Raw genomic sequence first — 14193 nt, 5'->3', positions numbered from 1 at the left:
ATGTGGACAGAGGAGCCTGGTGGGCTGCGGCTGCAGAGTTGGACACGACTGAGCACCTTCAGTGGTGGAGGTGAGGGGTGCTGACATGACTGGAGTGTAGGAGAATCACCCCTCCAGTGCTCCAAACCCATGAAATATCTTTAAGCGGGTACTAGCCCAAAGTCTCAGAGAAGGCAATGGCACCCCACTCCAGTACTCTTGCCTGGACAATCTCATGGACGGAGGAGCCTGGTGGGCTACAGTCCATGGGGTCACTAAGAGTCGGACACGGCTGAGCGACTTCACTTTTCATTTTTCACTTTCACGCATTGGAGAAGGAAATGGCAACCCACTCCAGTGTTCTTACCTGGAGAATCCCAGGGGCGGGGAAGCCTGGTGGGCTGCTGTCCCTGGGGTCACACAGAGTTGGACATGACTGAAGCGACTTAGCAGCAGCAGCAGCCCAAAGTCTTTCTCCCACAGGCAAGTCCCTTGAAAAATTTTGGTTCACATTCAGGAAACACACCCAACCAAGAGTCGTGTCTGGAAGCATAACCTGGTGCATCCCCAAGCCATGCTGCTGGTACTCTTCCTCTGTGAGGTTTCTGAGTTCAGGTAGGAAGGCCAAGCCAACTAGCATCTATACCCTTTCTCCACCTGGGTATCATGAGTTTTTGCAAAACTTGAGCAACACGTTTCGCTTACTAATCTCTCTTTCATATAGAAAAACATGTAGGAGATATATGCTGAAACCAACACTGGAGAAAACAGTCCAGAGTTCAGCCCAACCACACTGATATCTGTTGCTTTTTCATTCTTCACCTCAAGGTACATAAAGTACTGTAAGTGAACAAGTATCATTTCCTGGACTTCCTCTAATCTCACTGCTAACACTTTAAGGCTAATGCGAGGACCAACTCCTGTATACAGTAAATGAGTTCAACTTCCAGCTCTGTCACCATGGGTGAAGCCAGGAAAGTTATGTATCCTAACCTCAATTTATTTGTGAAAAGGAATGAATAATGTTTTTATGAGCTATAAATGAGATACTACAAGGATATTCTGATTGTTTTCATCACTCTGTCTACAGTGTCTCTCTGTAAAATTCACCTCCCACTTTGCTGCCACGTAATTGTTAACCCGCCTCTGACTCGGTCACTCTCTTGTCAGAACTCTGCGATGGATTCCAAAGGAAGCCATGGGCGGTTGAGGACAAAAATCACATAGCCATATGTATGCTTTAGAAACACTACTCCATCAACTGGGCATAAGACGGAACCAGGGATGAAAGCCAACTTTTGCAATAGTTAGAAAACAGTCTTGAACTATATTGGTGATGGATAATGGCAAGAATGTAAAGGTGAGAGAGAATAAGAGGACAAACTGGAAAGAGAACTGCAGTGGGGTGAGGGAGAGGGAGCAGGGTTCTGAACCTGGCCTACATGGGGACAATTCAGGTCCATGACCCTGGGTGGAAAAGCAGAACATCTATCTTCACTTGCCTCTAAGTGAAACGCAGCAGCATTAGGCTGCATAAGATTGGCAAAGGTGTCCACAGCATAAACAAGAACTTCTCCACTCAAGTGATGAACCGTTTGGGAAAGCCTTTACCAGAGACTGGGCTTCCCTTATAGCTCAGTTGATAAAGAATCTGCCTGCAATGCAGGAGACCAGGTTCAATTCCTGGGTTGGGAAGATCCCCTGGAGAAGGGAAAGTCTACCCACTCCAGAATTCTTGCCTGGAGAATTCCATGGACTGTATATATAGTCCATGGGGTCGAAAAGAGTCAGACACGACTGAGTGACTTTCATTCATTATCAGAGATAAAGATGAGCACTGAATAAGAAACTTCAAAATATGAAAGGTAAATTCTGTGTGGGGACTGAGAGAAGGAAGAGCAATAAAAATGGATAAGATCATGTTTGACTGGGACACGCGACGTTTCAGGCCCCACCCCACACTCATCTCACACAAGGACATCCCTTTGCTTGAGCCCAGTAGCTCCAGCTGCAGGGAAATCTAATCGCTTGTACACAGTTGGACTCTTCATTTCCTATTCTGTTCATCCTCCCATTTTGTGGCAATGAAAACAATCCAAGGGTGACCAAATGTCCCGGTTTGCCTGGGACAGAGGGGCTTTCTAGGACATGGGGCTTTCTAGGACATGTGCCTTTGATGCTAAAACCAGGAAAGACCAAGGCAAACTGATGAGCTAGCTAGTCACCCTAAGGGCCCTCAAATCTGGCACTGCATGCTAACAAGGCTATATTAATACTATGCTTCAATTAAGAAAAACACCAGGCCATTTAAGGTTTATTTTAGATCTGAGTTTGTCCATCTGTTCTTCCCACAAAGCAGAAAATACTGAAGGAAAATATTCCTATCACAAGGTCAGACAATTATGGGCACTCCAGTGCTTTAGCAAATGAATATTATCGTCAATAGTTCTACAATTTACCAAGCCCTGGCACATTTCTATCTTATGCAATGCTCACAAGGACTGTGAGACAGACTTGGTTCTCATCACACTACAGAAGAAACCAAGGCTCTGGAAGATTTCGTCCTTTGCTCTATCTCACAGTGCAAGCAAAGTGGCCGACTCCCAGCACTGCAGCTGCTAAAGAACACGAAATTACCGTGTGTTGAAGGGTTCTCGCTACGTGCAGATTATGCAAAACTGCAGTTGTCTTTCTTTCGCAGTGTCCATGAACCCTAGCATTATACTAATACACAGTAAAATGCAGTGTCAGCTTTAGGCAGAAGGTAAAGTGAGGCCTATGGGAAAACGCGTAAAAGCCAATGATTAAGTGTTCAAAATCAGTATAATTAGGTAAGAGAAACAATAACTTACAAATCAAATTGTATGGCAAATGGTATCAAACCCATCCTCCCACCTGCAGCCTCTAATTAGAAAATCTTGTAAGGCAGAGACTGCGCCTGCCTTGGTCAATACTGGAATCAATACAGACCCACGTGTGCCTGTAATGATCAGTCCAGCATCGTGGAAAGGGATGGGAAAGGTGAAAGCCTGGATACACAAACCTGGGTAGTCTATTACTACTAGGACTTCACACAAGGGAACGGCCTGGCCTTGCCGGGTTTATAGGCCCTGCAATTCACCAACGCCCTCTCCCTGCAGCCATGGCAACGCCCACACCACGAGGCAACTCCAGAATTCACCTTTGGATAGCCAGCCGCATTGAGTTTGCACCTACGCGGCTCAAATAAAGCCCAACCAAGACATCACTCCCACTAAAGCAGACAACCGTCACCTCTTCCCGTTTCTCTAGCTCTAATTCACCCAGGGAACATAGCTCTTTCTCGTCACCCATATCCACCGAAGGGGGTCCTGAACCACGACCGCTTTTGCTACAGTGAAAGATTAATTAAAAAAAAAAAGCGGGCTTTTTCTTTTTTGCAGGGGTGCATATCAGAGACGAACGAAAGCCGGATGCACACACAAACATTAACAGTTGCCTAAAAAGGCAACCAAACTGGTACGATCAAAATAATTTTCAGTCAACGTCTCGCAGCGTGTCTGTCAGGCAAGCTCCGTTTCGCTGCCGCAGGCCACGGTCTCTGGAGCCGGTAGTTTCCAAGACGGCTGTTAGGACTTACAGCTCTAAAAATTTTTTTAAAAATAAATAAAACGCATTCCCTGCAGGCAGGGACCGCGCTCGGCGTGAGCAAGAACCATGACGTATTCGGGAGAGGTTTCCAGAACTGCCTTCCAGCGCGAGCAAGCTGCCCAGGGGACGAATCTCCCTGTCGCGCCTAGAAATGCAGTCAAAGCGCCCTCTCGGCGCCCGGCGACGGAGCGCACACCCGGCGGTCTGAGGGCAGCGGCCTCGGCCTCCTAGCAGGCCCGCCTCACCCCGGGGACCCGCCAGCCCTCCAGTTCTGCCCCCGCCGCCTCCTGGGACCTGAGCACACACGAGACAGCCCACCGCAACGGAAAAAGGGAAGAAAACCTCCTCCCAACCCTACACCCCCCCTCCCCCCACACACAACTTTTGTCGCAGAGCCTTTCTCTACCGGCCCAAGGGCGCCGTGAGAAACCCCGACGAGCCCGGGGCGCCCCGCGCCGCCCCTAGTAAAGATGGCGGCCACAGGCGGAGCCGCTCCCTCCCCGTGCGGTTGGCGGCCCCTCGGTCCACAGCCGTTCACGCGGAAGCCCTCCACGCCCACCGCGGCTTGACGCATTGCAGGTGCGGCGGGACCAATCAGGCGCCTCGACTCTTTCCGGCCAACCACTGCAGGGTCGCGCTGGCCAATCAGAGCGCCCTTCTCTGATTGAGCGAGGAAAGCAGCCTCGGCAGCGCCAGCTAAGCAACCGGCTCCAAGGCAGCGCGTTTTGGAGGCTGTGAGTCGCGTTCCGTGTGCTCCTCCGCCGGGAGATATAGTGCCCCCGCCCCGCCCCGCCCCGCCCCGCGAGCGCGCGCGCTTGAACGGCTTCGGCGCGAGGCTCGGCGGTCCTCTATCTCCCGGAGCGGCAGGAGGCGAGTAGTTCTAATGAGAGGACTGGGGTCCTTTGCCTTGTTCTTGGCCCTCCGAGGGGCAATCTCGAGCCGTCCTCGCCCTGCCTCCTGGCTCGGTGAGGTCGCGCTCCTGACGGCTCATCCGACACGTTCAGTCATGTGCCGCCGGCGAGATGAGCAAAAACATCCCCTTGCCTCGAAAGCCTGCCTCGCTCGGCCCCGAAGGCGACCCTTCCTGTTTACAGGCGGAGGCCCAGCCTCCCGGGAGCGCACTCGCGGGCACCTTTGTTTCAGAGAGACCCGTTTTCGTTTCCCTTACCTGGTTTTTTCTTTTTACCTCTTCCCGCGGGCGTGGGTTTCCCGAGCCGGCCGGGCCGGAGGAGGACGCCCCAGGGGCCGGCCTGGGAGCCCAGGGACAGAACCGACGGTTAGCTCCGGGGCAGACCAAGAGGCAGTGTCTTGCGTCCTGAGGAAAGACTCTCCTAGATAAGGCTTGGCGAGATAGCCTGTCAGATGGGCCATCAGTTCTGTCAGTTAGTTGCTCAGTCGTGTCCGACTCTTTGCGACCCCATGGACTGCAGCAGGCCAGGCCTCCCTGTCCATCATCGGAGCTTGCTCAGACTCGTGTCCATCCAATCGGTGATGCCATCCAACCATCTGGTACCACAGTCTGCCTAGTGCAGAGTCTGGGGACCTCTCATCCCGCTCTGTGCAGTGAGCAGTCTGAGATCCAGAAATGTCAGTCCACCTTCCTGCAGTCGCCCCGCGCTTGAGGAGCAGAGCACAGACTAGAATCCAGGTTGTCTGGCTCCCAAGCTAGTGCCATAGTCACACCCCATCTTCTGGAGCTTTTGCTGTACTGTGAGATGACTCAGAAAGTCCCTTTTACATTTATTTTCACACTGGAGGGAGAGTCTCCATTTACCAAGAAGTTAGGTTTACCGTAAAGTGTATCCCAGGCTTATCTTCATGTGAATCAGCGTGCCACAAAATATTCCTCTGAGCTTACTTAAGTCCTGCTGCTGCTGCTAAGTCGCTTCAGTCGTGTCCGACTCTGTGCGACCCCATAGATGGCAGCCCACCAGGCTCCCCCGTCCCTGGGATTCTCCAGGCAAGAACACTGGAGTGGGTGGCCATTTCCTTCTCCAATGCATGAAAGTGGAAAGTGAAAGTGAAGCCACTCAGTCCTGTTCCACTCTTAGCACCCCATGGACTGCAGCCCACCAGGCTCCTCCGTCCATGGGATTTTCCAGGCAAGAGGACTGGAATGGGGTGCCATCGCCTTCTCCGTACTTAAGTCCTAGTACATATTAAACCCACTACTTTTGGTGGTCAGAAAACTAGCTTGCTAAATTGTGAGCTCCTCAAGGACAGGACCTGTCATTTATTTTCATATTCTCAGTATTTGGTGAATTTTATTTCCATAAGCTCAATAAAGGTTTATTGAAGGAATAGATGAACAAATAATTAAGACAGAGGTAGAAAGAAAACCTGTATATGAAAGGTTCTTTTGAGTTCCAGGAAATTCAATCAACCAATACTTACTGAGACTCTATTGTATAGAAAGTATAGTTTCTTCTTTCAACACCTTTTTTTTTTTTCCCCATTTGAATTGTCTCTACTTGCTTTTAAATTAAGGAAATATCATCATTATGGGACATTATCTTTTGAAATAACAGAGTTTATCTCCAAGCTTTCCTTTGTATAGTCTATTATGTCCTTTGAAGAATACAGATGTAGAAGAAAATGATTTTTTTAAAAATCTGACTCATTCAAAATTGCTTACTTTCTCCTTTTAATGTTGCTTTTCTGTTCTTTGTAAAGAGATAATGTCCTCTACCCAGCTTTTGATTATTTTTGGCAACTTTTGGAAATAAATGTCCAGGATTGATCAGTTGGAGTAGACATGGCCTGGTCTGTTCTAAGTATTTTAACTATAATTCAACAGAGTCAGAACTCTACAATAGTCTTACTTTTTACCATTTATAAAAAGATGTAACTCTTGGGTCAAGTCCCCTGTGACCTTAGCTCTATTTGTAGCCGCATCTCCAGGGGTCTCCTAGTTACTAGGGAATTCTGCACAAGTTCCTCACAAGTTTCACAAGCAAAATATTTAGAATCATAAAATTCTAAATCTGGGAGGAACCAAAGTCCATCTAGGTCCCCTTTTCCAATTTTCAGATAAGAAAACTAAGTTCCAAGAAGTACAAGTTCAGGACAGAGTAGCCTTTAGGATCCTACTAGACTGAGCTTTCCTTTGACCTTTGAAAACATTTTAATCAAAGACTGATCATTTTAGGGGAAGCAGAGGAATGTTATCATCTGCAAGTCCTCCAAGTGATGGAAAATCTCAAGATGACTTTTCTCTGGACTTTGTGATTCCATTTGGGGATTGGCTGTCCTGAATTCTTCTCTGTGCTGGGCCTTATCTATACAGCTTGTTTAAAATCTTTGACCTTCATTTATATTGCTGACACTTTCCTCTTGTTAAGCTTTATCATATTTACTTACAGCTTCTTCAGGCTAGCAGAGGCCCCTTTTTTATTCCTAAAAGAGCTCAGAGAAGCGAATTATTTTTAAATTGAAGTATAGTTGATTTGCAGTGTTGTGCAAAGCTCATTTTTTTGAGATGAGTAATAAAGCAAAGGTAGTTATATAATTATAATTCTTTCATAACCTGAAGTGTTTTTCAGGATATTCGAAATGCTAGTAAAGAATAATCATGGTTATATCTTCATTTTTCACTATTCAACTTATAAACTGGTTCCTAAAAACTTGGTTCTTTTGTTTACTTGATTAAAACAGGTATAACTGAACTTGTTCAGAGTATGGTGCTTTTTCACAGAAAGAAAAACTTGTTCCATGACTTTAGCAATGCCTAACTCTCTAACCTAGCTGACCACCTTGCAAATGTTACAAGCAACAGAGTTTAGAAAGTAGAAAATGGCTTTGTGAGGGCCTGTGGTATCACCACACAAAACAGGTTGAAACCTCAAAGTACCTCAAAATACAAAGTTCCCACAGGTACAAAGTCCTGAATGGCTTTGATCAGTTTTTTACCCTTCTTTAGGATGTGAAAAAATGCCTCTATTAGAATCACTATGTCAATAGACCATTGAAAGTATGGCTTCTACATTTTGCTGCTGTTCAGTTTTAAGGTCATTTTCTGGTGACTCAGACAGTGAAGAATCTGCCTGCAATGCGGGAGACCTGGGTTCTATCCCTGGGTCAAGAAGATCTGCTGGAGAAGGGAATGGCTACCCACTCCAGTATTCTTGCCTGGAGAATTCCACAGGTAGAGGAGAATTCCATGGATGGAGAATTTACAGTCCATGGATTCACAAAGAGTAGAACGTGACTGAGTGACTTAACACCTAGATTTCAAGCTTTGTGTGAAACAGGTGCAACAAGGAAATTTTGTGTCAGAGGAGAGCTAGAGCAGTGAAACGAGAAACTATGAATCAGTTCTCTGAGTCACCAATTTCTTTGGCTGCTCTAGAAGAGGGTGATGACTCAGCAGCATTCCAGTGCTGTGGTGGAGGAAACGAGGCTTCGAGGGCTTGTTGCCCTGGGTACCAGCCCGTTGGGGGCGCTGAAAAATGGGAAGCCTTGGGTCTTCCCACTGCTGGACTGTTGGATTCACTGAAACTGCTTGATTCCCTGACTGGTTCTGAATTGCCTTCTATCTGACCTTTGCCATATTTAGCTGATTGATGCTATAAAATATTATGAACAAACACAGTTTGTATTTGTTTAGGTCTTTATTGTTTACAAACTAATTTGACATTCTTTTCTCCTATGTAACCCTCACATAAGCCCATGGCTGAGTCTGTGTGGTTAACTGGCTAAGGAAATAGTCATTTAACCTGGCAGATAATATTGCACAATATTATCCTTTTCTTGGGAAATAACTGTTTTCTTTGTCAGAACAATAAAAATAACAAAACTTTTCACTGAGAGAAGACAAAATTTCTGTCCCTCGCTTGGGTTTATAGGGGAGAATGTGAGAAGAAAGGCGCCCACAGTATCCCTGGTATAGCTTGAAAACTCTCCTGAAGGCAATCTTCCCAGTGGCCAAACGATCCAGTCATCCTGTGGTGGTGCCTAGAGTTGGTTTATTAGCCAATGACTCAGAGTCTCTACTTAGAATGAATAAAACTCAAAAGCATCTTCACTGGACTTGGACAGAGATAGGCCCAGTTTTTCTGTTCAACAACCTGCCTTTGGCTGAATTTTCTCCACACAGGAAGCTGGGAATGGATCCAGTCTCACGAAAGTGGGGAAAGAACTGCCAAAGAAAGGAAGGCTGAGCCCAGGTACATACTTGTTCAGGGCTGTGGAGGGTATGGGTTAGAATCAAAGCAGGAACAGTCCAGCCTATTCCTGAGGAAGTATGACCCACTGCACTCTAGGGAGTCTCCTTCCCAGTGGTGGTTCCGGTGGCGAGATTAAAGCAGAGGACTTCCTTTTCCTTTTCTCTGTTTTGGAAAATTCATTTCTCATATCCTCTCTAGCCCAATAGTGAATTGAGCTTAGCACTAATCACATAATCTATTGATATTTATTACCAGATACTGAGCTGAGTTCAGAGTATAAGATGGTAGCTTCTGCTAGTATGAGGAGATAGAGTATATGAAAAGATAATATCAAGTAGAAATGGGTAAAAGGTGTAGGAATTCAGGAGACAGGAAGAATTATTTTGAACTATAGTGTTAGTTGCTCAGTCGTGTCCGACTCTTTGTGACCCCATGGACTGTAGCCCAGCAGGCTCCTCTGTCCATGGGATTCTCTGGGCCAGAAGACTGGAGTGGGTTGCCATTCCTTTCTCCAGGGGATCTTCCTGACCCAGGGATAGAACCCAGGTCTCCCACATGGCAGGCAGATTCCTTCGGTCTGAGCCACCACCGGGGATTGAACCTGCACCCGCTGCGCTGGAAGGTGGCGTCCTCACCGCTGGATCACCAGGCAGCACCACTTAGAGCTACGGTCACGGGGGAGATGTGAAAGACGTGGTGTAAACAGGACATGAAGGACGGGGAGGGTTTAGATAGGTGGTAATGAAATGGACGGGGTTCCCTGGTGGCTCAGCTGGTAAAGAGTCCACCTGCAATGCGGGAGACCAGGGTTCGATCCCTGGGTTGGGAAGATCCCCTGGAGAAGGGAATAGGCCACCCACTCCAGTATTCTGGCCTGGAGAATTCCATGGACAGTCCATGGGGTCGCAAAGAGTCGGACATGACTGAGCGACTTTCACTTCCCAGGTGGCTCAGTGGCAAAGAATCTGCCTGCCATTGAAGGAATTAGATGGGGGAGCCTGGTGGGCTGCTGTCTATGGGGTTGCACAGAATCGGACACAACTGAAGCGACTTAGCAGCAGCAGCAGCAGCAGCAGGAGACAGGGGTATGATCCCTGGGTTGGGAAGATCCCGTGGAGAAGGAAATGGCAACCTACTCCAGTTTTCTTGCCTGGAAAACCCCATGGACTGAGGAGGCTGCTGGGCTGCGGTCCATAGTGTTGCAAAGAGACATGACTGAGCACGTGCACATGTGCACACACACGCACGCAGGCGCACACATACACACACACACACGCGCACACGCGGATCTGGACAGGTATCTGGACACGGAGTGGCATGGAAAAGGCAGTGAGTTGGGAGGATGCAATGTGTATTCAGGGGTCAGAGAGGAAACCAATTTGTCTGAAGCAGAAAATCCATGTTTGTAGGATAACAAAAGTAATGCTGAAAAAGTAGATTAACAATGTGGTGAATGGCTTTGAACGCTAGACACAAGGACTTTGCATTTTATCTCCTGCAGGCACTGGGGAGCCTCTGAAAAGTTCTGAGCAGAGAAGAGACAGGATGAAACACAGAGAAGAGACAGTACTGTGTGCTGGATGGGTCAGAAGGGCACAGAGTCGTCAGGGGTGAGCCAAGAACAGCGCATGTGAGACTAAAATGGGGGACCCTCAGGATTCTTGTGGAGAAGGCAATGGCACCCCACCCAGTACTCTTGCCTGGAAAATCCCATGGACAGAGGAGCCTGATAGGCTAAAGTCCATGGGGTCGCTAAGAGTCGGACACAACTGAGCAACTTGACTTTTACTTTTCACTTTCATGCATTGGAGAAGGAAATGGCAACCCACTCCAGTGTTCTTGCCTAGAGAATCCCAGGGATGGGGGAGCCTGGTGGGCTGCCTTCTGTGGGGATGCAGAGAGTCAGACACGACTGAAGCGACTTAGCAGCAGCAGCAGCAGCAGCAGCAGGATTCTTGATCCAGGTAAATATGGGCTTTCCTTCCTTTCTTCTTTTTTAAAGTTCTACAGTGGGGTTCTCAGTCTAGCTTGGTGCAGCCCAATAAGACTTCTGTGATGATGGAAATGTCCACACTGTTCACCTAGGTAACTGCTAGGTAACCCTGCTAGCCATGTGGGCCTACTGAGTACTTGACGGTGGCTAGTGAAACAAAGGAACTAAACTTAAAGTGTAATTCATTTTGATTTCGATAGCCACATATTGCTCATGGCTAGTGGATAGCACAGCTCCAGAGGCAGGACAGAGTTATTTGTTATGAGTCAAAACCAAACCACACAGTCACCAGAGCAGATCTTAGTTCTGTTGGCATTGGTGAGGCCCATTCTTTGGTATAATCCACCATCAGCATCAGTTTCTCTGATTTATCATTATCGTCCAGTTTTCTGCATATCAAGACCTCAATGAAAGTACCAATTTGTGCTGACCGCTGGCTCTGCCCTTCAGGCAAACTGAGTCACCCCAATACCTAACATTCCAGCTTATCACTGTGGCCACAGAGCCCTCCACCGACCTGGTTGTTAAACCACCTGTAAACTGCTAAATGCCTGTTGTTGCCTGAACGTCTGAAACCTCCTCTCTAGTGTGTCCCCAGTCCTAGCACATATGGTGGAGATGAGATGTTGTTGCTTACAGTTCAGATGCTGATTGAAGTAACTTTGGCGCTTGATTTTTGGATTAATGGGGAGAATGGTGACTCAGGAAATTTCCAAAATTGATATGGCTTAAAGAATACTTTGCTCAGTAGGTCAGAGCAATTAAAAAAAAAAGTTTGAATTCAGTGTAAACAACTAAGGCAAAAAGCGATGACTTCTCCCAGTGGGCATTTTGGAATCTGAGTGCACATACTTGGTCCCTAAGTCTGTGTAACTGTTGGCTGCCTGTGACTTGAGATCCCAGTCCATTAAGGCACAGGTCCCTGGAGGAGGAAATGGCAACCCACTCCAGTGTTCTTGCCTGAGAATCCCATGGGCAGAGGAGCTACAGGTGGTGGGCCACAGTCCATGGGGTCGCACAGAGTCGGACACGACTGAAGCGACTGAGCATGCATGCAAAGCACAGAGCTAATGAGGCCCGAGTCAGGGGTCCAGTCTCATTCCTTGTTGGTTATTTTGCTCTGTTCTCTATCCCTGACCTCAGCTGGCTGTGGTGCACATTCATGGCCTTGGTCGCAAGGGTGGACCAGGTGGAGGGAATAATGTAGATCCATCCCCACAGCTACTAGCAAAGCAAGCACAAGCGCTGTGAATGTTGGGCAAGACTTGCCCTCTACTGTACAAAGTAATTTAAACACAGACAAGAATGGGGCACACATTCAGGGGGATGGTGCTATTTCTCTTTAGACCATTAATATGCTGAGGACTGCTGCAAGCTGAGACACAGCAGAGTATGCAGTGGTCTGGTTATGATTCGCTTAAAATTCCGGGACACTAAGTAGGGCTTCCCTGAAGGCTCGGCAGGTAAAGAGTCCGCCTGCAATGCAGGAGACACAGGGTCAATCCTGGGTCAGGAAGGTCCCCTGGAGAAGGGAGTGGCAACCCACTCCAGTGTTCTTGCCTGAAAAAAATCCCATGGACAGAGGAGTCTGATGGGCTACAATCCATGGGGTTGCAAAGAGTTGGACACAACTGAGCAACTAAGCATGCATGCATGCAGAATAGACATATGCTAAAATTGATATGTTTTCTCATGGTGATAAGTCATGGCTTAAAACTCACTTATTTCCTTATGATGGTAACACATTTCAAATTTAAACGTAATGTTAGAATTTTCCCTGTGTTTTTACCTGAGAGTCATTCATAAAAGATAATAGCAAAAAAAGATACTGTAATAGAAAAATTTTAAGTGGAAAAATAATGAGGTATTTTGTTATTGATAGAGATAGTAAAGCTTATATAATAATCCTGTATAACATTTAATGAAATGTGAAACCACACACAAGCAGCAGGAGCCTGTTCTGGCTGTTGGAGATGATTAGTGAAGAAGAAAATCCCAAATGGTGGATCATCATCAAATTATATTGGACCATGGGACAGAGAAGGAGGCAGCTGTGGGTGGCAGAGAAGTCAAAGACAAGATTTCTTTCCTGTGAGATAGCTCAGGAGAGGTGCTCCAGTTTGGGACTGGAAATTTCTTAAAGAAAATTCTCTAACTAGATAATCCATCTGTGAAGACACAGCAGCCTACGGTTACAGTGAATGAATTTAGACTTGTGACTTTGTAAAAACCATCTAGCCAAGCATCACCTCTCTCCCCCCATCCCACTGCCCACCCCACCACACACACAGAGTCATTTTCTCAGAGCAGTGTAAGCTACATGAAGGCTACAGGATCTATCTGTGTATCTACCTACCTATCCATCCATCCATTTGTCTCTAGTTTAAAATACCAACTCCTCAGCTTCCCTGGTGGCTCAGTGGTAAAGAATCTGACTGCCAATGCAGGAGACAGGGGTTCAACCGCCGATCTGGGAAGATCCCGCGTGCCGCGGAGGATCTCAGCCCGTGCACCACGACTGCTGAGCCTGTGCTCTAGAGCCCGGCAGCCACAACTGCTGAGCCCAGGTGTCACCGCTGCTCAAGTCCGAACGCCCGAAAGCCCACAGTCCCCAGCAAGAGAAGCCACCATGGTGAGAAGCCTGTGCCTCACAACTGGAGAGAGGCCCCTACCTGCTGCAGCTCAAGGAAAGCCGGAGCAGTAACAAAGACCCAGCACTGCCATAAATAATAAATGCATTTATAAAAATAAAATACCAACTCCGAGACATGCATCATGTAATAGGACTGGGATGAGAGAGTTCTCGGTTATCTCTTTCAGTGACAGCATAGAGTCGTCAGCTAAATGATGGTGAGCAAGTCTCCTCACCTGTTTAGACCTCATTTGCAAAATGAGAAATGTCCTCTGGCTAGGAAGCATCATAAAGTAAATGTTTTGCTTTTTCTTATACACTCTGCTCCTGGTGTGGTAGGTACAGCTATTACTACATTCCTATGATCTTATTTTAATTTTAAATCCTTGGGTAAGAAGTATTTCATAAAAAAAAAAAACACAAATTTTAATCTTGTGTTCCTTCCAAAAAAAAATTAAAAATAAATTATATTAATTTACAAGAGATACAGTGTAATGCTTACATGCTTGGTCCTCTGAAATAGATTTTTTCATTTCAACACTTAAATTAGGCAAATCACTTAGTCTCTCAGTGCCTTGGTTTCTATATAAGGATAATGGCGCTGGCCTCACAGCATGGGCAGGAGGATGAAATGATAGTTAGCACAGGGCCTGGCCACAGCCAATGCTCAGTTCAGTCAGTGCAGCCGCTCAGCTCTCTGCGACCCCATGGACCGCAGCCCGCCAGGCCTCTCTGTCCATCACCAACACCCGGACTTCACTCAAACTCATGTCCATAGAGTCGGTGATGGCATC

At 47.1% G+C, this 14193-nt stretch overlaps 2 long non-coding RNA genes across 6 annotated transcripts in view; one reads left to right on the top strand and one right to left on the bottom strand.

Moving 5' to 3' along the window:
• Positions 1-2555, bottom strand: part of LOC147363850 (uncharacterized) — a 31713-nt gene extending 29158 nt beyond the window's left edge. For 3 of the 4 annotated variants that reach the window (XR_015133842.1, XR_015133843.1, XR_015133844.1), the window contains exon 1: positions 347-2555. This is a non-coding gene — a long non-coding RNA (uncharacterized LOC147363850). The remainder of the gene's footprint in view (positions 1-346) is intronic. The other variant, XR_015133847.1, reaches the window with a different exon arrangement.
• Positions 2556-4256: 1701 nt separating this feature from the next.
• LOC147363849 (uncharacterized) lies at positions 4257-13884 on the top strand. 2 transcript variants are annotated; one of them, XR_015133849.1, is made up of 3 exons: positions 4257-4343; positions 10276-10738; positions 13150-13884. It is a non-coding gene; the product is annotated as an uncharacterized LOC147363849 (long non-coding RNA). The 2 variants fall into 2 exon arrangements; XR_015133848.1 differs by lacking the exon at positions 4257-4343 and adding an exon at positions 8446-8774.
• Positions 13885-14193: the final 309 nt, after the last annotated feature.

The sequence above is a fragment of the Bos grunniens genome, chromosome 10 (assembly GCF_055505025.1).
Source record: "Bos grunniens cultivar Pamir isolate PY7600 chromosome 10, Bosgru_T2T1.0, whole genome shotgun sequence".
Taxonomy (NCBI): Eukaryota; Metazoa; Chordata; class Mammalia; order Artiodactyla; family Bovidae; genus Bos; species Bos grunniens.
The sequence above is the reverse complement of the archived record's forward strand: the minus strand, read 5'-3'. Positions and strand labels throughout refer to the sequence as shown.